This window comes from Stenella coeruleoalba (assembly GCF_951394435.1).
Source record: "Stenella coeruleoalba genome assembly, chromosome: 4".
In the NCBI taxonomy this organism is placed as follows: domain Eukaryota; kingdom Metazoa; phylum Chordata; class Mammalia; order Artiodactyla; family Delphinidae; genus Stenella; species Stenella coeruleoalba.
Window position 1 is genome coordinate 59,144,568 of NC_137149.1, and position 26,248 is coordinate 59,170,815.

The 26,248-nt window shown below is 34.9% G+C and overlaps 1 pseudogene across 1 annotated transcript in view; it reads right to left on the reverse strand.

The window, feature by feature from the left end:
• The window catches only part of LOC307185482 (small nuclear ribonucleoprotein Sm D3-like), a 33,864-nt pseudogene that overhangs the window by 6,589 nt on the left and 1,027 nt on the right, over positions 1-26,248 (reverse strand). The window lies entirely within an intron of this gene.

The following is a 26,248-nucleotide window of genomic DNA, read 5'->3' on the forward strand; positions in this document are numbered from 1 at the left end:
TTAGTATGTCTCCTTCCTCGAGAATCCAAATCGCTAGAATTGCTGTCATATAAGCCATGTAAGTTATGAGAAGTATGAGCATCCTACAAAATGACCACACTCTAGAAAGCATTATTTACCTTTTCTCACAAATGTCATTATTTTGTTTAATATTTCTAAACTACAGTTTTCTTGAAGTCATTATTTGTTTAGTACTTTAAAGTAACTATCCCTCTAGTAACTGCTTCCCAACATTGCTTATAAGATTAAACTAGCGTAGTAGGTTGCTACTTTTACTGCTATCTGCCATCAAGTAAGAGATATACCGTAGATGGGTTAACCAATCTCTCTGGATTCAGTTTCGTTATCCAAGAAGTAATGAACAAAAGTTATAAAGTTACATCCAGAGAACCTTTGTTCTATCAGTACATACTGAAATATTATGCCAAAATCAATGGTAACAGAAGATCTATAAGACTAACAAAGTGATTTTTAATTCAAGTCTGTGATTTAGATAAAGCACTAGGATAGATAGGTTGGATATCTTGGTTTTGAAGTGAGATTTCTCAAGATCAGAAATTTTTATTCACTATCTTCTAATAATGAGGCAATTCAGTCACCTACAGTGCTAGATAAAACAAAGACACTGCTATTAGCCAAAATATACGTATTTGCAAAAACAAATGAAATCTTTGCTTTATTCTTTTTAGGATATTCTTTTTGTTCAACTTAGTTTGAAAACCTCCATTTTTTATTGCAGCCTGCAAAGAGTGACTATAGCTTCTAAAAATTAAATGAGGTTCAGATTATATGAAGATCTTTTATGTGAAGTTTAGAAGCTTAAGATACTGTGTGTGCCCTGAAGAAATCTCGTCATCAGATGCGTTTGAAAACCGTTATTTGTGTTTCACTCTGTCTTGGTATATCTTTAGTTTTTTTAATCAATGAACACAACTGCTACACACAGCCCCAAAGGCAGGAGTTGCCATAAATAGTCAACTTTCAGCGTAAGAAAAAAGCAAACTGAAAGGGTGTTCCAGCGTATCACTGACAGAAGTTTTCAATCACCCTATGGCTACCACACATTGTGAAGGGAAAATGAATCTTTTCAATAGAATCAGTGCCCTTCATATTCTCTGGTAATTACATTTTGGTGTCAATTTAAAAAAGTAAATGGTTGAAGAATTTTTTAAGATATTTGATTGGTTAGGCAAGTATGACAACAAAACTTCTAGTGAAGGAGAGTTCTTTAAAAATGATGTCAATTTGTATAGATTTTCTCTATCCACTGCTTAAATAATAAAACAAATAGCTGAATAAATTTTGAGTTTTTTTAACCTATCCAACAAAACCTAGGAAGGATAGAGGAAGAGCTTAGCATAGAAGACATAATCATAGGCTGGAGAGTAATTCTGTATGTGGCAATGAATGGTTAGCATTATAGCATCTAAGTTAAGAGTATAGCCTGTTTAATTAGGCAGTTCTGGTAATGTCTGAGTTCTACCAGTCACTAATTATGTAACTTGGTTAATGACTGAATTTTGCTAACTTCAGTTATCTCTTTTATAAAATGGGGCTATTAACAGTATTCACCTCCTAGGGTTGTTTAAAGTACAAAAGGAAAATGACATAAAGGAGTTGGCGCAGTTTATATGAAATACATTTTGCACTTCTCTTCCTCCTCTTCTTCTGACTCTTTCTCCTTGGCATTAGGAGTTTATGATGGTACTAGGAATCTGAAAATCTGGCAACATTTAAAAAATCTCCCTGGACCTTGCTTCTTATCCTGATGCATCACCCTCTGAAGAAGACTTCCCATAATACCAATCTAAATTTGTCCCCAAAAGTAATTCTATCTTATTACCATATTTTATTTGTTCTAGCATTTAAAATCACTATCCTGGGCTTCCCTGGTGGCGCAGTGGTTGAGAGTCCGCCTGCCGATGTAGGGGACACGGGTTCGTGCCCCGGTCCGGGAAGATCCCACATGCCATGGAGCAGCTGGGCCCATGAGCCATGGCCACTGAGCCTGCGCGTCTGGAGCCTGTGCTCCGCAACGGAAGAGGCCACAGCAGTGAGAGGCCCGCGTACTGCAAAAAAAAAAAAAAAATCACTATCCTGATTATTTAGCTATTTACTATTTTATAGTTAATTTTCAATCCCAGTGTCTGTCTGTGAGAGGAAAAACATTGTCTTGTCATGCTCTTTTCATCCTGACATGTACTAGGCACACTATAAACAGTCCTTAAATGAAGGAATGAATGCTCTTCCTCTTCTTGCTTCTTCACCAGAAGTGTGAACTATGTACTCCAAAAAAGACCACCAGAAAGACCTGTTGATGACGCATAACTTAGACTTATTGCAGCAAGGGAGAGCATTAGCTTGACAAAGGTCTTATTAATGTCTCAAAATGGAAAATTGGGGTATAGTATAGTCAGGATTTTAAGAGCTTCAGTTGAGTGATTTTGAGGTGAGTCTTACAGGGCTGGAAAGTAGCTGGATTTCTATTATGACATTATAGTTTTTGAACTGATGTGCACAGCAAGAGGAAGGACATGAAAAGAATCGTGATAAGTAAGATGTTTAGTTGTTTTGGTGTCTGACTTTCTAGGAAATGGTATTTCTTGCAGTAAGCATGTGAGTTATTTTTGCTTATTCTCAGTATTGCTTAGCAAAGAACAGGAAATTATGCTTCATTCAAGAATTGTTTAACACAGACCAGAAAGTATTACTACACCAATTATTATTTAACACAGGGACAGAGAATTATTTGGTTTCAGTTATTAAAGCTTTATTTTGCCTTTGACCCATGGATTCCTGTCTTATTTTTGCACTGTTTTTACTTTTGTATATTAGCTTGACTCAATTTTGATTTGTTTTCATTTGTGTTTTTGCATCACGTTATTCTAGAGCTCCTCTTGCAGTTTTTTCTATTTGCTTTACAGAATAAACTTACATGGTTCCCACATGTTCAATGCACATCCAGATTCAGGCCTAGGCTTCCTTGAAATTTTTAATTTGCCCTTATTATTCAGCTATACCACCCATGGTCACATCTTCAAACGTAATCTGTTTGCAGTTGACTTCTAAATATTAAAGTTTTATTATGAACTTTCTCCTAAATTTCAATCCACTCTTACATATAAACTAGTCCACACTTATAAGGTATTGTTCCGTCTTTACAGCTTTGTCTGTATATCTAAATATCAATCAGTGGGAATCCTTTTGTAGTATTTTTTTAAAAAGTTCCATCAGAGATTCTATTATTTGGGTGGACTTGATGCTTTGGAAATAAATTTAACTTTGTTCAATCACTGACTCCTCACCCTCATCCTATTATAATTTTTAGTTGGTATTAGTAAAAATAATTGCCATCTCTCCCATAATAACCTTTCTGTTTCATTCCATGGCCAAGAATATAGTTTAGTTTCATCAACTGAAGTGTGATTTTTAAAAAGAAACTTTCCTACGGTCTCTTAAAAACTTTCTCTTCAACCCCATATTCACATAGTAGCCAGATTAAATTTCCTAAAAATCTGCTTGACCTATTATTTAAAAATCTTCAGTGACATGGAATTTCCAATCATTTAACATCTTTATAACACCACACTAGCTTAATATTTATTGTTGCTTATAATGAGACCTTGGTCAATCTTAGATTTTAGGTAAAAAAATTTCTATATCATTGAACTAGCCATGCTGGACCACTTGCTCTGCTTTGAATATGCTGTGCATTTTTCTCCATTCCTGATCACATGTTCTCCCTTAGAATACTCTTTCTCTCGGTCCTATTCATCTTTTATTTCTCACTTCAAATTCCTCTTCCATGAAACATTCCCGAAGTAGTCTAATCCACAGGGTTAGTTAAATCTTAGAAGTAAATGGACTCAATGACAATGTTCCTCTGTAATGTATAATATATGTTGTCTTGACATTGACTGTCAATTCCCTGTTTTTATTTGTTTGCTTTGTATCCTCATATTCAATACACAAAATCTCATGATTAGAGAGTTCTTCATATACCCTTTTAGACACTCTGAAGACTCTGCACCTTATAGTTTAAAATTAATATCTTCGTTGTTGAGTGTCATCATTTCAGAGATTTGACATTCAGAAAGGCATGGGCATGGTACACAGAAAGCTCTCTAAGGAGCTAGGGCCATGAGGTAGAAATGCAGAGTGATTTGGTTCACTGGGAGTTAACAGAGAGGTAAATGAATAAGCAAGCTAAAGCATCAGAGAATTTTTCTGAAATGAAAAATACCTTCAGGCCTTTCAGGCAGCACTGAAAATATCCTTATTTAATAGGCTATAGTATTGTTCAGCCTTTTCTTACATAATGTATTGTCTTTGTTTCTATCCTATTATACATGTGAAATATATTGAAGTCAATTTGTTTCTAGTCTCTTCATGAAAAAATATATATATATATACTTTATCATCTTCTAGGACTCTTCAAAGTTTTAAAAGAGAAAGAAACTGCATTTTCAAATATTTTGCACATAAGACTATTTCCAAAGTAAAGCCCAGAATATTTTTCTTTAGCTACCCAGTTTCCTTTAGGAAAAATATATAAACATGTTTATTGCTTTATTGCTTCAATTGTTGCTCTTTGAATAAATGCAGCTTAAAAGTAGAAAATAGCACATAGTAAGTCTTCAAGAAGCCCTTATTCATGGAACATAAAGGTATAGGGTAGTCAAATTCAGTTTTTTCTCTTCTGTATTTTTACATATTACTGCTTAGTTAACTAAATAGAAAATTTTTATCCCCAAGTATGTAATTGATTCCCTCTCTAGAAAATGAAACAGGGAATTTCTAGAAGATTCTAACTTCATTTCTTTTTTTTTTGTGGTATGCGGGCCTCTCACTGTTGTGGCCTCTCCCATTGAGGAGCACAGGCTCCGGATGCACAGGCTGAACGGCCATGGCTCACGGGCCCAGCCGCTCCGCGGCATGTGGGATCCTCCCAGGGGACACGAACCCGTGTCCCCTGCATCGGCAGGTGGACTCTCAACCACTGCGCCACCAGGGAAGCCCCCATGGTATAATACTTTTATAAAATATTATAAGTATGTGTCATTATAAACATTAAATAAAAAAATATAAGCTCCAATTTTTATTTTTAGCTTCAACAGAGATAATATAACACTTTCACATTTCTAGAAAATGCAAAATACTTACATTCGATTTCTCTTTTTAGACTGAGCCTGGTTCACAAATCATAGTTTGATTAGCATAGTTATAGTATACAATGTTTGCCAGGATTCTAGATGTTTCTTTAGGTTAGTTATAGAAATAATTGATAATAATATAAAATTAATAACTTTAAATGTTTTCAGTAAACTCTGTTCACTTGGGATATATCATATTCATTATTTTCCATATTAAGAGGAAAACAACCCACGGTCTAGTTGGTTCCTTACCCTTTCTCCAGCCTACTTTTCTTTAGTTTGGCTTTTCCTATACATAAATGTATTTGTGTAAAGTAACATTTTGTTGTTGTTGTTCCTGATACAACTTATAGATTGACCTTTTTGTGTATTGCAGTTTATTAATCTTCTTTCGGTCTAATTCATTATTGAAAGATCAATGGGGTTTGGGCATAAAGGATTAAGGATCTGACAGGAGAGGTTGGAGGATCAAGGATCAGCTAAGGTGAAGGATAAAACAGTGACTATAATAATGTCTTGAGCATCTTCTTCAAGTACTTCTGATGTTCACTTAATGATTCATCACATATTGGCTCTGTTAAAACACATTGATACTGAACTCACTTAATGTCAGAATCCTCGCTGTCTTGACAGTTTGATTTGGACGGAAGAATTATCTACTTCTAGCAGCCAGTCCTTAGCCTTGGCCAGTTCCTTTGTTGTGAACCAGAGGAGTTAGAAGGTCTGCCTCAGTGCTTCCTAAATTCTTGATTGCAGCATGTGACTTGGGCTGACTTTTGGGGGAAGATTTGAAATTATCTGTCTGTCTATCGTCTATCTATCTATTATACATTATCCCTCAGGTCTCACACTAAATCATAGTAGCTCAGGAATCTGAGGTAGAGCCAAGTTTACATCACTACAAACCCCCACTGCCATTCTGATGTGCAGCCAGTTTGGGAAACGAATTCACATGGCATAAACCTTTGGGTAAAGTAGGATTATGTGACACAGGGTACCTTCTTTTTCAATCTAGCTCTCATACTCTCTAAGAGAGTTTTGGGGGTAGGAAATTTTGAGGAGGCCCATATCTATCAAAAGTAGTGGCATTTCAGCCATTACAAGATTAAATACCTCGGTCAGTATGTAGATGATTTTCAAGGTTTGGGCAACCACATGTATGCGTGTGGTCCGTGGAGTTCTCCCAAAGAACATAGGGGTTCTAGAAATAGCTGCTATTATTTAAAAATAAAAATCATTGCAGGGATGTGTGCCAATTATTGAATCATCTGCTTATAACTTTCAGCTCTTCTAGTTCCACATTTGTCTATCTCTAATCTACTAGCTCTAAACTACTTTTAATTAATTAAATAATTTTGCTTTTAATCTTTACCTTCTTAGCCATGTCTGCCTCTGATTTATTGAGCTATTGATGCCTTTCTTAATCAAAACTGACTTCTGGAACCTGTCACTGTGCTGACCCTGGTCTAGTCTCCACCACACACTGCCTCGCCTGCTGACTCTCAGAGTTGCTATCGTCTACTGTAGTTTTCTTAAAGGTATAACTATTGATATAGCAATAATGGATTCTGGAGGAAAAATTAACACTTTGTTACTACCTGGACTCACCAAGAAGACCTTAAGATTCCTCTCAGCTTGACTAAACTTTTAGAGAACATGCTTCCTGCATCTAGACCTCTGACCTCCCTTTTCTTACAGAACTTATTTTAGAAAACTTGTAACTGCAAAGTTCTTCTCTGCCCTTTTGATATTTAAAACTTTTAAAAAACCTTTGGGCATAAAGGAGGCAGGAATGTACAGTGGAGAAAGGACAGCCTCTTCAATAAGTGGTGCTGGGAAAACTGGACAGGTACATGTAAAAGTATGAGATTAGATCACTCCCTAACACCATACACAAAAATAAGCTCAAAATTGATTAAAGACCTAAATGTAAGTCCAGAAACTATCAAACTCTTAGAGGAAAACATAGGCAGAACACTCTATGACATAAATCACAGCAAGATCCTTTTTGACCCACCTCCTAGAGAAATGGAAATAAAAACAAAAATAAACAAATGGGACCTAATGAAACTTAAAAGCTTTTGCACAGCAAAGGAAACCATAAACAAGACCAAAAGACAACCCTCAGAATGGGAGAAAATGTTTGCAAATGAAGCAACTGACAAAGGTTTAATCTCCAAAATTCATAAGCAGCTCATGCAGCTCAATAACAAAAAAACAAGCAACCCAATCCAAAAATGGGCAGAAGACCTAAATAGACATTTCTCCAAAGATGACATACAGACTGCCAACAAACACATGAAAGAATGCTCAACATCATTAATCATTAGAGAAATGCAAATCAAAACTACAATGAGATATCATCTCACACCAGTCAGAATGGCCATCATCAAAAAATCTAGAAACAATAAATGCTGGAGAGGGTGTGGAGAAAAGGGAACACTCTTGCACTGCTGGTGGGAATGTGAATTGGTTCAGCCACTATGGAGAACTGTATGGAGGTTCCTTAAAAAACTACAAATAGAACTACCATATGAGCCAGCAATCCCACTACTGGGCATATACCCTGAGAAAACCAAAATTCAAAAAGAGTCATGTACCAAAATGTTCATTGCAGCTCTATTTACAATAGCCTGGAGATGGAAACAACCTAAGTGTCCATCATCAGATGAATGGATAAAGAAGACGTGGCACATATATACAATGGAATATTACTCAGCTATAAAAAGAAATGAAATTGAGCTATTTGTAATGAGGTGGATGGACCTAGAGTCTGTCATACAGAGTGAAGTAAGTCAGAAAGAGAAAGACAAATACCGTATGCTAACACATATATATGGAATTTAAGGGAAAAAAATGTCATGAAGAACCTAGGGGTAAGACAGGCATAAAGACACAGACCTACTAGATAATGGACTTGAGGATATGGGGAGGGGGAAGGGTAAGCTGTGACAAAGCGAAAGAGTGGCATGGACATACATACACTACCAAAGGTAAAATAGATAGCTAGTGGGAAGCAGCCACATAGCACAGGGAGATGAGCTCGGTGCTTTGTGACATCCTAGAGGGGTAGGATAGGGAGGGTGGGAGGGTGGGAGGGAGGGAGACGTAAGAGGGAAGAGATATGGGAACATATGTATAGGTATAACTGATACACTTCATTATAAAGCAGAAACTAACACATCATTGTAAAGCAATTATACTCCAATAAAGATGTAAAAAAAAAAAAAAAGCCTTTGGACAGTTTTACTACCCAGGACTGTCTTTCTCAAGGACCTGAGCCTTCCTTTTGAAATGTAATCAAGGAAGATGGCACCCTATCTCCCTGAGTCTGAGGGAGGGTAAAAGCCTAACTGCAGTGGCTGCCTTGGTCCAAGCTGTAAAAGGACCTCCAGTCATGAAGATAAAAGAAAGTTTACTTTTCCGTTGTATAAAGCCAATTAGCAGACTCAAATGGCTTATGATCTCCTGGTCCCTCCAATACAATAGCCTTGAATAAAGTCTTCCTTGCCTGTTTTAGCTTTGTCCTGCACACTTTTTGCTTATTTATTTTTCATATGTTAATCTAAACTTTGAGACTAATAAGATATTCTACTACTAATTTAAAAATTATTAAATGACTATGAAAACCTTTTCTTTACAATCATTGTTTATTTTACACTGCCATTACATTATTTTGTATCTGATAACATCAGGCCACCTTGCATCACTGAAATATAAACATATTCCTCATAATTTATATCAAACTGTAGAATATTATTTTAATTGTAGACTATTCTTATTTATACACATGATGAAATAGAATAAAATTTGTATGCCAATTAAGTAATAATCCAGATATTTTTCTAAACACCTATTCTGCCTTTGAAATGCTCAAATGTCTAGCTAAATAGTGCATGTCTTGAGTTTTCCCCTTTCATATTTGCTGTATTATGTTGCATTAGTTTTTACCACATGATTCATCTGAAATGATGGTCATCATCATTCCCTTATATGATGTAATTTTATAAATATATCTGGTTATTTCAATTTTTAATAATTCTGGCTCTATTTTTAAAGACATCTCTCTGAGTATCCTTTTATTATTTTAACTTGCTTTTATAATATTTTCTAAAATGAGACTTGAAGGAAACAGTCAAATATTTTAGACAGTTCTTGTTGATATTTCTTTTCTTTGTAAAAGTTTATATTTTTTATTGGGTTTATTTTTCAAAAGAGTGTTCACTGTAAAATAAAATAGAATTATAGTTTCTGGACTTTTCAATAACCACTTGGTGAATGATAAAAGCCTTTTGTAATATTCAGATTATAACTGCTTATCAGTCATCTTGACATATTCTTACTGTTTTGCCACCAGAATGCATTTAAGGACTATTTCTTACTTTGAATTCCAAATAGTAATATTTAAATGTTATATTTAAAGCATTAAGGATATATTATTTAATGTAATTTCCTGGGCTTTTTTGGTTTTTTCTTCATATTCAAAGACTAGCTGTAGTTTGATCCATGGCTATTAACTCTTGTGGATGCACCTTCACCAAGCTCATGACAAATTAAAGCCTTGGTTTAGAAAGTAGACAGGTAAGATTGGAGATGAGGATTTTTAACTGTATTTTGTCATGTAAGACAATTCAGTTGAATTTGATTTTTTAGGTTAAAGAAATAGAAGCCCTGAGAGGTTAAGTAAGTTGCCCAAAGTTACATTGTCAGTAGGTGCATTAACAAGGCCCTGACTCAGGGCCTCAGGAAGTGAGTGTGTATTTTCCGTCTCTGTTCCCTCAAGCATTATGTGGCACATCTTTGTGATTCAAGGTCCCATTTTCTCTATCCTTTTGATCATCTTCCACTGCTAAAATTCATTGATCTTAGGAAAATCACCCTGTGTGGTAGACAATGCTAAACTAAATGTGAAATACAACAGTTCAGTGGTCTGTAATCAAAATCAGATATTCGGTTTTAAATGTTAGTATTTTGATGTGCTCAGAGGTAACTGTATGCCTGGATTTTGAAGTAATGGATTTCATGTATTTTGAAAACTGTTCTTCTCTAGTCCCAGTTTCCCCTTAATTTTACATTGCTTGATGTGCTTTCTGCAGCCTTCTCGCCCCATCCCAACACAGAGCGGAGGGTAAGCATCCACTGGAGTTACTCGTATTCCCTTTCTTTAAATTAGCTGATTATGGGCTGAGATAGATGTCATTCTCTATGAGATGTGGAACTTCTTTCTCTAAAATGACCAGTCTCTACAGACCAATTAAGCAAAAGAATGCTGAGCCTGCTTCCGACAGGTAAAGCTCTCAAAACACACAGCAACTGCCAGCCTATGTACCTCTAAGCAATTTCTGTGAGAGGATTTTCTGAAAGGTTGAGCTAATGGGTTTGAGTACATCTGTGCACAAGGTTTTGCAGAGCCAGCAAAACTAAGAAAATGTCAGTTTTTGCCAGTTTCCTAGAAGAGCAGTCCTCTGCTTGCATAAACAAGGTTTGTAGAAGTGCAAAGGATTCCTAAAGACCACTTTTCACTTGGGGTAAGCAGCAGGTTTGAACTCAGACCATCCTGTGGCCTTCAGTTGCTTAAACATAAAAGGGCAAGTCAAGTTTTATTGAGTAGATTTGGCTAAGCTTATACTTTCATCCTTTTCCCTAAGCTTTTATCTTCTTTGCAAGGGAAATTTCTCAGCAGCCTTTTCTGCATAATGATATCTGAAATGCTGTCAGCCCTAATCGATCTCGGACTTTTTTGAAGGAGTATCGTATATTACTTAGGAATCAAACTGCATATATTTTCTTTATTTAACATTAAATTTATTTCAGTATAGTAAACAGAATGAACCTAGGCTTCAGAATCCAATAGGCTTGGATCAGAACCCTGAGTTCAATTACCTAATAGTTGAGTGTTCCTGGATAAGTTAGTGAACCCTTTCCTACTAGCCTTATTATTCTCAATCCCCAGCTCACAGATGTGGTAGCCACATCTGCTTGCATACCTGCAATGTATTTAAAGAGTGCCTGACACAATATGTACTGTCAATGAGTATGTCTGCCTTATCCATACTCTGTATACTTCTAAGAACAAAATCAGTCTGATTTTTTTTAAAAAATTATGTTTTTAGTAGAAGACCCTGCTGAGTTTTCCAACCATGCTCCTATGTTTTACTAATATTATGATTTTCCCACTCAGGAAAGAACAGTGTTTTGGACCAATCTGATGAACGAAAAATTTTTCTATGGTCCACGAGCTCAGAGTTATTTTTACATTTTTAAAGGTAAGATAAAAAAACAAAAATAATAGTTTGTGACACAGGAAGATGATATGAAATTGAAATTCTGGTGTCCATAAATAAAATTTAATTGGAACTCAAATATGCTCTTATGTTTAGATATTGTGTATGGCTGTCTTAGTGCCACAAAGGCCTGGTGAGTAATTGCAACAGAAACCAGATAGCTTGCAAAGCCTAAAATATATATTACCTGGTCCTCTATAGATAAAGTTTACAGACCTATGATCTGGAATATTGGGTATGATCATGTCAGTATACTAAGAATGACTTCATTAAGTAGATCATTGCTCAAAAAATATCAACCCAGATAGTAAAATTTAATATGGAACCAAACAAAATATTCATATTGACTTTATCGTTGCTTAGTGTTTGTTTGTTTTCTGGGATGTGAATCACAGAGATGGGGGAATGAAGTCCAGCCACATACTTTATTCCAAAGAACTCAATCTGGAGTCAGGAATTTCTAAAGCCCAAATTTTTTTAGTAAACTTTTCTTGCCATTTGTGTAACCCATTGTCCTGCCTAGGAGTCAAGTTTCCTATTTGTAATCAAATCACCACTAGGCCCAGTCATATCTAAATTTCTAAAATTTAAATTAAGTTCTAACTACCCTTTGTCCCTTATCACTCTTAGTATTTTATTTAATAAAATAAAAATTATGTTAATATTTATATAATATTTTTTGAATAGCCTACTCTTGAACTCTTTAAGTTGGCCTTAATGACTTTTAAATTCAGTTGGCCAGAGTTTGCTTTAGGAAATAATAGAAAACACAGTGCATTAATTTTTTGACACTGTGACTTCCTGGACTATAAAATAATTGAAAAGCACATTCTTTTGTTCTTTGCACTTCAGTTTTCTTTATTATTCTAAATATTTCTAAAGATACTGTACTTTGAGAGCTCTATAAATTTAGTGCCTTTATTTAAATAATAAAATTAGAGAAATGTTGGGGAAAAAAGTAGAGGAAAGGTACACATCATCTTGTATTTTCTTGTGTCCTTGTAACCATTTCATGTTCTTTTCAATTTTTTGATCCCAAAATAAATGTGTTCATGCACCTACACATTCAAATGAAAAGATGGATGAAGGACAAAAGGATTTAGCTCCAAAGAAACAGGACAGTAAAATAAGCTGTTAAAAATTAGGGCAGCATGATAGGCAGGAAACAATTAGGGCACAGCAATTCAGAGATAGGGAGAAGTAGAGGGCAGGAATAACATAATATGACAAGTGAAGAATGAGCTGGGTCTTTACATTATAAAGGAGGAAGATGGAGCACCTAGATAGGGAAGGAAAATCAAATGAACATCTGCTGACTCCAAATAAGGTGTCAATACTCCAAAGGTGAGATATGAAACTAAACAGGAAAAGCAGTAAAGGGCTCCAGATTGTTTATTAGAAATTAGAGATTCCATGAAAATGAAAGAGATTTATCTGTTACTGTAACCAAGTTTTTAATTGCTTTTGTAAGTTTTTAATAGATTTTAAAAATCCTAATATATTGTCCATGTTGGATTTGATTTTAAAATACCACAATTGAAATGATTCTATTTTACTTAAGTATTATTCAAAAATTCAGATGGTGTCTTATATGACTGAATACTTTAAAACTTTATATAACCCACTGATATTCTGCATCATAATTAAAAATTAAAATATTTATAATGTAATAATAAATTTTTTCATATAAGAAAGTAAAATATAAGGTCCATTTTTGTATTCTTCCAATTTCACTGCTGATTTGTTTCCTAAAACTCATATTTCAAAAATGTCTTGACATAATTAAACAAACAAGCAACAATCACTTTTCTTCCCAAAATAACAAGAACAAGAATAGGAATAAGAATTAGAACAACAACAATAAAAAGAAGGGCCAGATGCGCTAGATAACGTAGGATGTTTTTTAACTGAAATTTTTATCTAAATGATATGAGCACTACACGAGGAACAGTAGTTTGAAGGAATATACATACTCTCAGTGTGAGACAAACATCATTTACCAAAATCTCACTGACTTCATAGCTCTTGAGAAGAAAACCAATAGAAACCAGTAAATGTCATCCCATGCCTAACCTGTATCAGTACTCTGTGCCCCGAATGCTGTTACTTACTTAAAAATAATTTCTGCCTGAATCTTTGTGAGCTCCCAGATGATAACAGTAAGGTAGTGATTTTGCCACTAATTCAGCAAGGATGAAATTTATTTGCTAATATCTAGAGGCATTTTGACAGAGTTTAAATGTGAAAAACTGACTCCAAATATTTAGACTCAATTACCCATGTGTGGAGAGGCACTTTTTAAAAAGAACTAATGACAATCACAAGGATATTACGCAGCTAAGATCAAAGAATAATTTACTGTGATGTGAAAAAAAAATAACAAGATTTTGCAGTATCTCTTGTGGAAATGGAAATTCACTTCTTTTTTGTTATTCAAGGATAAGCCCAGAGGGAAATTCATCAGTTTTATATCCTCAGGTGAATCTATGAAATATATTCTGTAAGTAGTAAAAGTAGGTTTGTCTTCAAAGTTTCTTAACTACCATTTGTATTTATTGTTTAATGAAAGCCCTCCTCCCAACCCTTGCCATGATTCATCCTTTTTAATTCTGTTACGACTTCTCTTTTTGTACTAATTTCTTTGATACAATTTATTCTTAAAATACAATCTTAATTGCTTGCCAGAGGACCAAAAGTCTCAAGACAGTACCAACATTCCATAACAGTTTATAACCATTGGAGAACTATGGTGTTTGCTCTGTACTTAAAATTCCCCATAGACTTAGATGTTCAACTTATTGGAAGCTAATATAGGCAATTTTGCCATGAATCAATAAACTCATACACATATTTACAAAGAAAACAAGGAGATTATGTTGCAAGAAAATTAATTCTATTATTCTCTAGAACTTGAAATAACTGTGCTTTAAATCAAATATTTTGCTTTTTATTTACGATCATTCATATTTAGATTACAGGTACCAATGTATAATTTCCTTCAAAAAATAACATAACCTGTCAAAATGATAAATAAGCACTTACATTTTTTCTTAGCTAAATCTTATGCAATCCCTCCCAAGGGTATTTATGTCTTTGCATCCCAGGAGCCCAGCTGTATTCTAAATCAAGTAACAAAGACACCTACACAAACCACCTGTGTGCTACTAAATATCCAGTCTCAACTCTACCCTCTTTTCCTTGCCAAGAAGCTATAGTCCATCTCTTGCTTTGATCAAGATTTTATATTTCTTCTCATTATCATGACCACACATTCCTTTTTGGTCCTAAAATAGGTATCAAAGAACAGATTAAGTAAAATTATGATATACTGATTTCCAATTCAGAATCACCACTTTAGGGAACAAAGACGTTCCATGCAGCTCCCAGGAATAAGGACACAGTGACATGGACCTTCAAGAAACACTATCATTGTCTTTGGTGTCTGATCCTTTAATGATTCCTGGGTTGGGATTTCAGGTCTGATGTCATTCCTTCATTCCTTCATTCAATTGCTTGTTTAAGAAAACTATTTTTAGTGTCCATTATGTGCTAAACACTGCCATGGTAGGGGGCATAATAATAATAATGGCCAACTTTATTGGATGCTTACTATAGTACTGAGTTAAAAGCTTGACACTTATTTGTCATGATATATCTTGCTAAATTGTCTGAGGTATGTGCTAATGTTATGCCCACTCTAGAGGAGAGCACAGTGAGGGTTAAATAAATTAAACAGCTTACTTCAGCAGGGTTACACAGCTAATCAGGAGCAGAGTACAATTTGAATCCAGGCACTAGAACTCCAGAGACTACACTGTTTATAACTTAAAAAAAAAAAAGGATTTCTGGTGTAAGAATTCTCATAATCTAGTGGTAGAGGTGAAGAATTAATCAGATAATGGCACCATAGTTAGACTAGCATAGAGCTATGCATATGTTGTTTTGGTAAAATATAGAAGGTGCAATAGTACATTTAGAGGGAAAATATTTTTTGGATCAGCCACCTAAATTCATTACCATATTGCTTCCGGTGCCTTTAAATAAGTTGTTATGCAAGATAATACATGGAAAAGGTTCAGTGTATCCTATAATTTATATATGTGAAATTATGTTTATTTGTCTTTTCCATATCTATCTATATTCATGACTGGCATTTTCCACTAATTAATTAATTAATCTATTCATTTATTTTACCATTGGCAGCAAACATTCATTTTTTGTTTGCTTGTTTAAAGAACTTTTGTAGATGCAGGAGATTTAATTTTGAACAATTCAGACAAGATCCCTATTCACACAGTGTTTTTTTTCTGGAATATTTTTGCGGAGATGAATCTTCTCTGATTCTTAGGACATTTTGACGGTAACATGAAACTTCTGGCATTAGAGCATTTTAGACTCTCTGAAGGGTACGTCTAATGCAATGTTGCTATATTCTTCTTTGAGGAAAATTGTTTAAATACTGCAAATTTTAAATTGGTAATTTATTATTCTACTCAAAGATACTTCCTTCCAGATATATTTTTAATGATTATGTATTTAAAAATCTATACTGCTCATGCCATATATATAAAATATCTATTGCATTCCAAATACAGGAAGTTATTCAGTCGAAATAAGATTGATAAGTAACTGATGCTTGAATTTATTTCAGACGCTGTAAAGTGATATGCATAGCAACAGAAATAGGCATGGTTTTATCCTCAATGAGCATATAACACAAAATCATATTATCAGCACTGGCAGATAAAAAAGAAAGGGCTAATACCAAGAGACATGTGAAACGCAAACATGAATGGAATACTGCATAGTAGGTACACACATAATATCTGCATATGTGATTGACTGAACATGAAAGTTATACATTGAAAAGATGAGGGACAAAGAAAAACGTGCTGCTGAAATGATATTCAGCCCCAGACACTATCTCGTGTGTCATCTTTTGATAGTAAAATTCTGAACATAACCAGGTGAATTAACTTAATGAATACGAGGCCCAATAGTGACTAACACGTTTAATACTCCCATGCCTTTTAGATTCAATCACTCTTAAAAACATATTTGAGTGCCTGCTACAACATACAGCATATTAATATCTGTTCTATATTATGAAGCGTAGAACCTGCTGAATTTTCATCTTTCTAATAATTAGCTACAATACTTCATGATAAATCTTACCTTTATATTATCTCTCCTGCATATCTGTTGATAATTGACACATTTATATTTACTCAAAGTGACAATAAAGCATGTTTAATGGATAAAATGAATGCCGAGAGAAGGAGGATTTAGATTTCAGGTTTCTCTTCTGAGTTAATATACCAAGGATCTTAGTCTGCTTGAGACTCCAAACTTTAGAGCAAGTTTTCTCAACCCTGATAGTACATAGAGAAACTTTAAAAAGATATCTATATACAAGCCCTACCCTTGGCGATTCTGATTCAATTGGCCTGGAAGTAGGGTTCATCATTTTCTTAATGTAAATTTTAACATCTGTGTTATTTCAAAGCTTCCCAAATGTTCTGAATGGCAACCATGTTTAGGAATCACCCATCCAAGTAAGATGTATTGGTTAAGATACTGATGGGAAATAGATGCCACATTTAAAGAACTAATAGCAAAGATCTTTTACAGGGAAGTGGGCAGAGTTCAAACAACCAGAAGGGATGGGATCAGCAACATCAGGAAGTTGTTAGTTCTCCAAGTTCGTAGGGGCAAGAGGAGGGAGTGATTTTAATAGAACCCAGCAAGCACTATGGCCAGCAGAGAAGGGGCTTCAGGAGAGGAACCTTGGCCATGATTAAATAAAACAGCCATACCAAAAAGTAAGATCATGTGGAGAGGGAAGACTTGGGTGTATATATGACAAGGGAGTGGGATAAACAGCCATTCCCTCACTACTGCTGTTTTGCAATCTCTGGCCAGCACCTCCCTTCAGTAGAATCTGAGCGTTCAAGGACAAGAGAGCTTAAGATTCAGGCCATAGTAGTCAGGTGGATACAGAGAAAGCTCTGAGTACACTAGATGGAAAATAACCAGCACACTGAAGGACTTTCCAATTCAGTATATACATAATTTTTTTAGTTCAATCTTTCTTTTTTTAGTCATGATTCCACATCTTTATTATATCACTTTATTCTTAAGTCCTGGATTTAAATTTGCACAAAATATGCTCTTTGGCTTTATGCAATGTTTTTTAAGTATATAAAATTGAAATTTGAAACATTTATTTTAAAAAATACTGCACTGATTAGTTTAACTCAAAACTGAAAAAATTACTATTATAAATTCTGGGATAATCTCATTAGTAATAGCAATGAAGTTGTAGACACCCCATACCTTAGTCCTGAAAGATATGGTGAGGTTAAAAAATACTTTAAAATATTTTTATATTAAAAGCTTACTGTAGTCACTTAAAAATAACTTGGTAATAAGTATATTACCAAAAGGTTATAAAACCATTTATTGCACATTATTTAATTGACCCCCCAAAGAGTTTTGTCAGTTAGCTTTTAAAATCATTTGAATTCCAATTAAAAATGAGAAATCTAAAGCTAAGAATTATTACAGACACTTGAGTTGTTTTTAGACTGTTTTGTTGGCTTTAGTTTATAATATAATATTTGTGAATGATTTTGCATCCCTTTCAGATGGGTTGGACTATATTTTTCTGCAGAGCATCATATAATTGATGAGGAATTCAACCCCTCAAAAATTCCTAACAAATGATAGTTTCAATAAAATAATTTGTACTGATTGCCTGTGGGCAAGACGCATTGTTAAGTATATAAAGTGATGATATACAAAAACAAAGAACTGATGTTCCCCAGGTCAACTCTTTGAGGTAGAATAGGTTAAAATACATACCAGATAAGAGGCTAATAAATAGTTCTGTGGCTCTAGCTCTGCTCTCAAAATTCAAACCTTCCAGATCTATAAAAAATCCCTTTGTATTGCTAAAAACTTAGGAGACCTGGGGATTTCTTGCAAATGGCCATTTTCTCCATATTCCCTCTGGTTTCCTGGCTTTGAGATTCTGGTTAGGCGCCATGATAGTTTTTCATCTATTTTATCATATCATCTAGTGTGATCCCCTGCTAAAAAAAAAACAAAACCAAGGGCTTCCCTGGTGGTGCAGTGGTTGAGAGTCCGCCTGCCGATGCAGGGGACACGGGTTCGTGCCCCAGTCCGGGAAGATCCCACATGCCGCAGAGCGGCTGGGCCCGTGAGCCATGGCTGCTGGGCCTGCGCATCCGGAGTCTGTGCTCCGCAACGGGAGAGGCCACAACAGTGAGAGGCCCGCGTACCAAAAAAAAAAAAAAAAAAAAATCAAAACACCAACATTGTGGGACAATCATCCTTTTCTTTTTCCTAAGTCCCTTTTAATTACTTTCCATCTTGGTGATTATTTCAGTCACAGTGACCTCTTTGAAATATGCCTGGTATACTCAAGCCTCGGGCCTTTGCACTGTGTTTTTTCTTGATTCAAAAGACCTTCACTCATAGAAACAAATGGCTCACTCTGTCATCGTCACAGATTATATCACATCGTCAGCAAGGTCTACTCTGAGTAATTACAAACCTGTCTTCTTGACCAGCAGGCTCCACCCATTCACCTTATCTATTTGTTTGTCTCATTGAAAGTACTGACTTCTAACAATGATATATTTTATTTCTTTTAGTATTTTTCTTTTGTATCTCTCTCTATTACAATAGTCCCATGAGGGCAGGAATCATTGTCTCCCAGTGTTTGTTCACTGTTGTAGCCCCAGAACCTAGCCCACTGTAAGCACTATAAATGTTTGTTGAATGAAACAGACATATCCACCATGACAGCACAATATTCTCACACTCAGTATAATTTACTTGATTTAGAAATAAATGAAAGCAATTTCTGTAATTGATTTATAAATGAATGTTAAAATAATAGCTATCACAACTTGTGGGATACAGCTGAAGCATTATGTATAGGGAGCTTTTAATGCTAAATGATCAATTTTCAGAGAAGGCAGCATCAAGATAATTAGCGAAACATATGAGCTACAAAGTTCAAATACTTAAGGCAAAATATGCTGACAGAAAGCCAAAAGAAAAAATAATAAAAATTAAGTGAAAATTCATTTATTTCATAAAAGAAATGATATAGGCAATTTTGTCTAAGTGATTAAGGGAAAAAAGAGAGAAGACAAACATACAATTTTTATAAAAAGGGATATGACAATCAATGCTACCAAAATTAAATAGAAAAGTGCATATTGTGAATAATTATAGGCAATATATTAAAAAATGTAAATAAACTAGATGGAAAATTATGATAAATTTACAACTTAACAAACTGACATACCGAGAATTGTAGAATCTGAACAAGCTTATAGTAATTAAACAAATAGAATTAGTAGTTAAAAACTTTTTACCAAGAAAATATCAGGCTCCTAGAAGGATTTACAGGCATATTTCATCAAACATTTAAGGAAATGTTAACTCCACTTGTACACAAACTCTTACAAAGGAAAGTACCACACCTTCCTAAGATAGCCTCAATGAGACTAGTACACATGGTATCAAAACCATTAAAGGACATTATGGGAAAGAAATATTTAAAATTAAATTTACTGATAATCACAGATGTCAAAATCCTTAACAAGTTATTTAACCAAATCTCACAGTTTATACACAGAAGAGAATACATCTCAGCCATATAGATTTTCTCCAAGTATGTAGTAGAATTTCAGCACTAGAAAATCTGTTATTGAAATCACTACATTATCTTTAATTTTATTATATATGGGATTAAAATGTTTTGATAAAATTCAACAACCTATCTTAATAGCAACTATGAATAAAGACTAATCAAATAAAGTACATCTAAAAAATCTCTACCTAATTACATAATAATGGGAATGTCAAAAGCACTTTCTTAAGATTTTGAAAAAGATAATGACATTAATTTATTTATGTTTTTATGTTTTTTTAGGGCTATTTATGTTTTTTCTAGGGCTATGGTTAGTACATTGTAATGGAATAAAAAATGTTAATAATTGAAAAAATATGTAAATAAACATTCATTATTTGCATTTGATAAAATTGTCTACATAGAGTGTCCATAGACAGATGAATCGATAAAGATGTGGCACATATATACAATGGAATATTACTTAGCCATAAAAAGAAATGAAACTGAGTTATTTGTAGTGAGGTGAATGGACCTAGAGTCTGTCATACAGAGTGAAGTAAGTCAGAAAGAGAAAAACAAATACCATATGCTAACACATATATATGGAATCTAAAAAACAAAAAAGGTTCTGAAGAACCTAGGAGCAGGACAAGAATAAAGATGCAGATGTAGAAAACGGACTTGAGGACACGGGGAGGGGGAAGGGTAAGCTGGGATGAAGTGAGAGAGTGGCATGGACATATATACACTACCAAACGTAAAATACATAGCTAGTGAGAAGCAGCCACATAGCACAGGGAGATCAGCTCAGTGCTTTGTGTCCACCTAGAGGGGTGGGATAGGGAGGGTGGGAGGGAGACGCAAGAGGGAGGGGATATGGGGATATATGTATCTGTATAGCTGATTCACTTTGTTATAAAGCAGAAACTAACACACCATTGTAAAGCAATTATACTCCAATAAAGATGTTAAAAAGAAAAGAAAATTAAATGTTTAAAAACTTAAAAAAACTGGAACTAATTTAAAAAATTAAAAATAAATTTTAAAAATCTGGAACTAATAAATTTGTTTAGCAATACTGCTGAATACAAAATTTATAATTAAAATTGAGTTGATTTGCAATTCTATATGCCAGCAATAAGTAGTAAGTAAAGTTTAAAGAATACCATTTGAGAGCTTCCCTGGTGGCTCAGTGGTTGAGGGTCTGCTTGCCGATGCAGGGGACACGGGTTCTTGCCCCGGTCCGGGAGGATCCCACATGCCGCGGAGCAGCTAGGCCCGTGAGCCATGGCCTCTGAGCCTGTGCGTCCGGAGCCTGTGCTCCACAGCGGGAGAGGCCACAACAGTGAGAGGCCCACGTACCGCAAAAAAAAAAAAAAAAAAAAAAAATTGAAAAACATATTTAGATAGATACATACCTACATACATTGTGTGTGTGTGTGTGTGTGTGTGTGTGTGTGTGTGTGTGTGTGTGGAGGGGTATATTTTAGGATATATATCTAAATCTAAGAAAAAAAAGTCATTAAATATGTATAAAAAATTGTAATTCAATACATGCAAGACTATTATGGAGAATACGGTGATTGAAATATAAGCAAATGCAGAAATATACCATGTCTGGATTAGAAGTCTCAGTATTACTAAATGTCTGTTTTGTGAAAACAATCTTTAAATTCATTCTAATTTTGGAACATTCATCGCATTTCGTTTGTCTATTTGTCTATCCTGAGAAAAGACCATTCTTCTATATAAAATTTAGATTTAGTTTTTCTGTTTCTTTAATAATTCCTTTCTGGAGTAAGGAAGAATTGCTTCAATAAGACACACAGAACAAATGATGAAAGGAATAATTGATTTATTAAAATAAGATCTTAAGTTGATCAAAAGTCAAGCCACATACTGGGAGAAGGGGAAATATATTTGTACCTGATTAGTATACCAAATATACTATACCAAATATATAGTATACCAAATATATGTGGAAATTATTTTAAAAAATAAAATATACAATAAGAAAAAAATGACAATAATTAATATAACATTTCTCAGGAGAGAAAAAAGTGGTCCATTAATATTTAAAAATTCACTCAAGCTTATTAATAATCAGAAAATGCAAACTAAATTTACAATGAGAAATCCATTTCACACCTGTAGTCAAGTAAACAGTATAATTTCCAACAATTTCTGAACCTGTATAGGTTGTAGAGTAATCCACATTTTGGCACTAACTAGTAACTTGGAATCTTATAATCTAATAATTACGTTCTTTGGTTGTTTCTTCACTGTATAACAGGGGATAGCAAACTTGTTCAGGAAAAGGTGAAACAAATCCAAATGTTTATGGACAGTAAAATGGATAAACATACTGTATGCACATGTATAATAAAATATAGTGGGTAAAATAAATAAATGGTATTTATATGCATTAATATTAATGAATCTCTTTTTTTAATCAATCTCTTAAATGTGAAAAAGAGTCACAGAATACATATATGTATAATATTATGTAATACATAATATATATAGTAGTTTCCATTTACAAAAAGAGTAAAATTAAACAGTTTATATAGAATGGATTCATAAGTGATAACATCCAAACACCTTTCAGTGTTTGGGAAAAATTAATAACATTCAGTACATTTGTCTTCTTTGGGAGGAGAAAGGCACATGTAATCAAGGAGGGTCATGCAGAAGGAAAGAAGTACTGGCATTGTTCAGTACAGAGGTGTTTATTTACTATTTTTCTTTAAACATATTCTCTTTTAATATATATTTCACCATAATTATAAAAGAGATATGCTTTCCAAAGAGTGGAAGCAAAACTCTTTCAAAATGCATGGACTTTCCCTTCATTGAAGTTTCTGGGAATCCAGCGGTCTGGGGCTTACTGTGACATCCTTCCAAAATGAAAGTAATGAGAGTTTTCTAAACTTTGAATACAGTGTACTGGGCAAAATGTAAAAACATGTTGGGCCTTCGGGATTTTAAAAGAAATAGTTTGGCACATTTAGAAATCACTTCCCCAACCTATTTATTGTAGAAAACTGTAAGGCTGCCTGGTTTAAGCGATCTCAGAGTTGAGAAAGACTCTCCTCTGTCCTGTCTGCATAAAAAACAGCTCTATTGCTTGACATTTGAATCAACAAGTGGAAAATTCAGATTCTCTCTGGAGGAAGTAGCAAGGTTTAATTGGAGAATTACACAGAAGACCACTGTAGTTTTGGAGCACAAACATGTCCTTTTTCTCAAATAACTATTTTCTCTTTGAGGATCACAGTCTCCCTCTTTGATTGATCTCCATAGGGCCTTAAAGTCTAAGCTGCTCTTCAAAAACTGCATTTCTTTGGACGTTTCAAACAATAAAGGTATTTGTGGCTAGCAATATATCATTACCAAGTAGAACTGGCATACTAGTTACATAGAGGGAAAGGCTCCCAGAACTCCTGAATACACGAATACTTGCCTGAGCTGACAACTGATCGTTCCAGTATCTTACTTCTGCTGTATTGCCACCTTCCTTTCAGCTGACATGCACAGCTTTAAAATTTCAAACTTAGTTGGCTCTGCAAGATATACTGTCACCCACCAAAACTACTGCAGTAGACAGCTCCCTCAGATGTAGTCTGAAGGAGAGAGAGAAAAGGATATCTTTCCAATTGCTAAAACTTTAAGTAATGTATGCCTGTTCTCTTTGCCTGGAAGGAGAGACAAGAGGTGTGGATATATGTCAGTATGTGAAGAGTGACTAATCATTTGGCTGGATGATCAGGGATTTCCATATTTAAAAAATGGAAGCTAGGTGACAAGGAGTTCTACAGATCATACTTTGTAATAGAGTATTCTAAAAAGGTCTACTACTGTGAGAATATTTTTTAGTATTTTTGTTTCCAGTTGCACGCTCATATAAAGATTGCAGGGAAGAAGTTGGAAAATAAAATAGAAGTCATTCAGCCTCTTTCTACAACAATATTCTTGGAAAAAAACAAAAGCAGCCATGAAATCACAGAGGGGTTTATTCTGGGGCATCTCACCAAGGCTGAATTGGCTAAGTGATGCATAAACCTTTAGAATTCACTTAAATGCTTTCAGGAAAGCAAGCAATGGAAAGAAGGCTGGAAGGAATGAAGGGAGGGAGGAAGAGAGAGAGAGAAAGAAGGAAGAAAAGAAGAAAGTAAGGAAAGAGGAAGGAAGGAAGGGAGGAAGGGAGGGAGGGAAAGAAGGAGGGAAGGGGGAAGGGAGGAAACATAAACAAACACGTGCAAAAATAAAACAACAAAACCCCAAAGCAAACTGCTGTTAGATACAAGATTGAAAGTAGATCTCTGGCAACAAACTAGGTTTCAGGACATGCCACTTTCACTCAAGTTACTAGAGCCTGGAGAAATTTTTAAAACTCAAAGCATAAAAAAAATCTGGGAGAGAAAGATAACCTGGCTTACACATGTGGATTCTCAGGAAACTGCTCCACCCATTAAATCCTAAAATACCTGAGTACTTAGTTAATTGTCAGGTGCTTCAGTTCTCACAGAGTTACTAAGAACAACTTTTGAATTCCTTGGGCTAAGAGACAGAGGATGTCAGTTGAGTTGGCACACAAAATTAAACATCTTAACTACTATATTGTCAACTTAGCTTCTGATTATTTTCCAGAGTTCACTGACCCACTTTACTTCCAGATGGCTAGCGACATGTGATGTGCAGAAGGGAGAAGGCTAGGTTGAGGAAAGATTAATGCTGGGTTGGCTTAAATTGCTTAAATTCACAGATTTGATTTTTTTGATTTGTTTATACATAATAACGTGTTAGCAAAATTGCTCAAGTAACATAATTATTTATCTCATTTGAGTATGGTATGAAAATAATATATAAACAGTAGGTAGTATTATAGGCATTTATTTCATAGCATTGCATTTTAGTTATAAACGTTTACTTTATTTGTATTGCAATTATATTTATTTTGGGAGAAAACACTTTACTGTGGCGGGTGGATTAAAACAATGGCCACAATACTTCCTCGCATCCCTGTACGCACACCCCTTGGCAAAGTGAGTTTACAGTTCCTTCTATCAAGATCTGGATTCTATTTTCTCACCCCTTGAATGTAGCCTAGTCAGATGGCTTGCTTTGTTGAATAGGACTTTGGCAAACATGATGCTGGCATAAGATTCAAATGTTCTTGAGCATTCGGGCTTGCCCTCTCTTGCTGTGGTAAACATAAGACCATCACTCTGTGAACAAATTACTAGCCATTTAAAATACACAGTTCAGTGACATTTAATACGTTCACAATGTTGTAAAACCACCACCTCTATGTAGGTTGTGTAGGAAATATTTCCATCACCTCCAAAGAAAAACCCATACCTTTTAAGTTCCTCATCGACCACCCCCGCCCGCCCCCTGCCCCAGCCCCTGGCAACACTAATCTGCTTTCTTTTTTAAATTTTTTTTTTAATTTTTTATTTTACTTATTTATTTATTTTGCGGTACGTGGGCCTCTCACTGCTGTGGCCTTTCCCGCTGCGGAGCACAGGCTCCGGACGCGCAGGCTCAGCGGCCATGGCTCACGGGCCCAGGTGCTCCACGGCATGTGGGATCTTCCCGGACCAGGGCACGAACCCGCGTCCCCTGCATCGGCAGGTGGACTCTCAACCACTGCGCCACCAGGGAAGCCCACTAATCTGCTTTCTGTCTCTATCTATGGCTTTACCTATTTTGGATATTTATATAAATGCAATAACACAATATGTGACCTTTTATGTGTGGCTTTTTTTGAGATTAGCAAAATATTTCTGAGGTTCATGTACATTGTTGCATGTATCAGCACTTCATTCTTTTTATGCTGAATAATATTCCATTGGATGTATATACCACATGATCTTTATCCACTCATCTGTAGATGAAGATCTGGATTGTTATCACCTTTTGGCTAAAGCAAATAGTGCCTCCATGAACATTCATGTACAAGTATTTGTTTGACTACCTGTCTTTAATTCTTTTGGTATATAAGCTAAGAGTGGAATTGCAGGGTTAGATGGTAATACTGCATTTAATTTTTTTGAGAAACTGCTAAAAACTGTTTCAACAGTGCCAGCAGTAATGTTTCATTTCTATTATTATTATTATTATAGCTACTCTTGTGG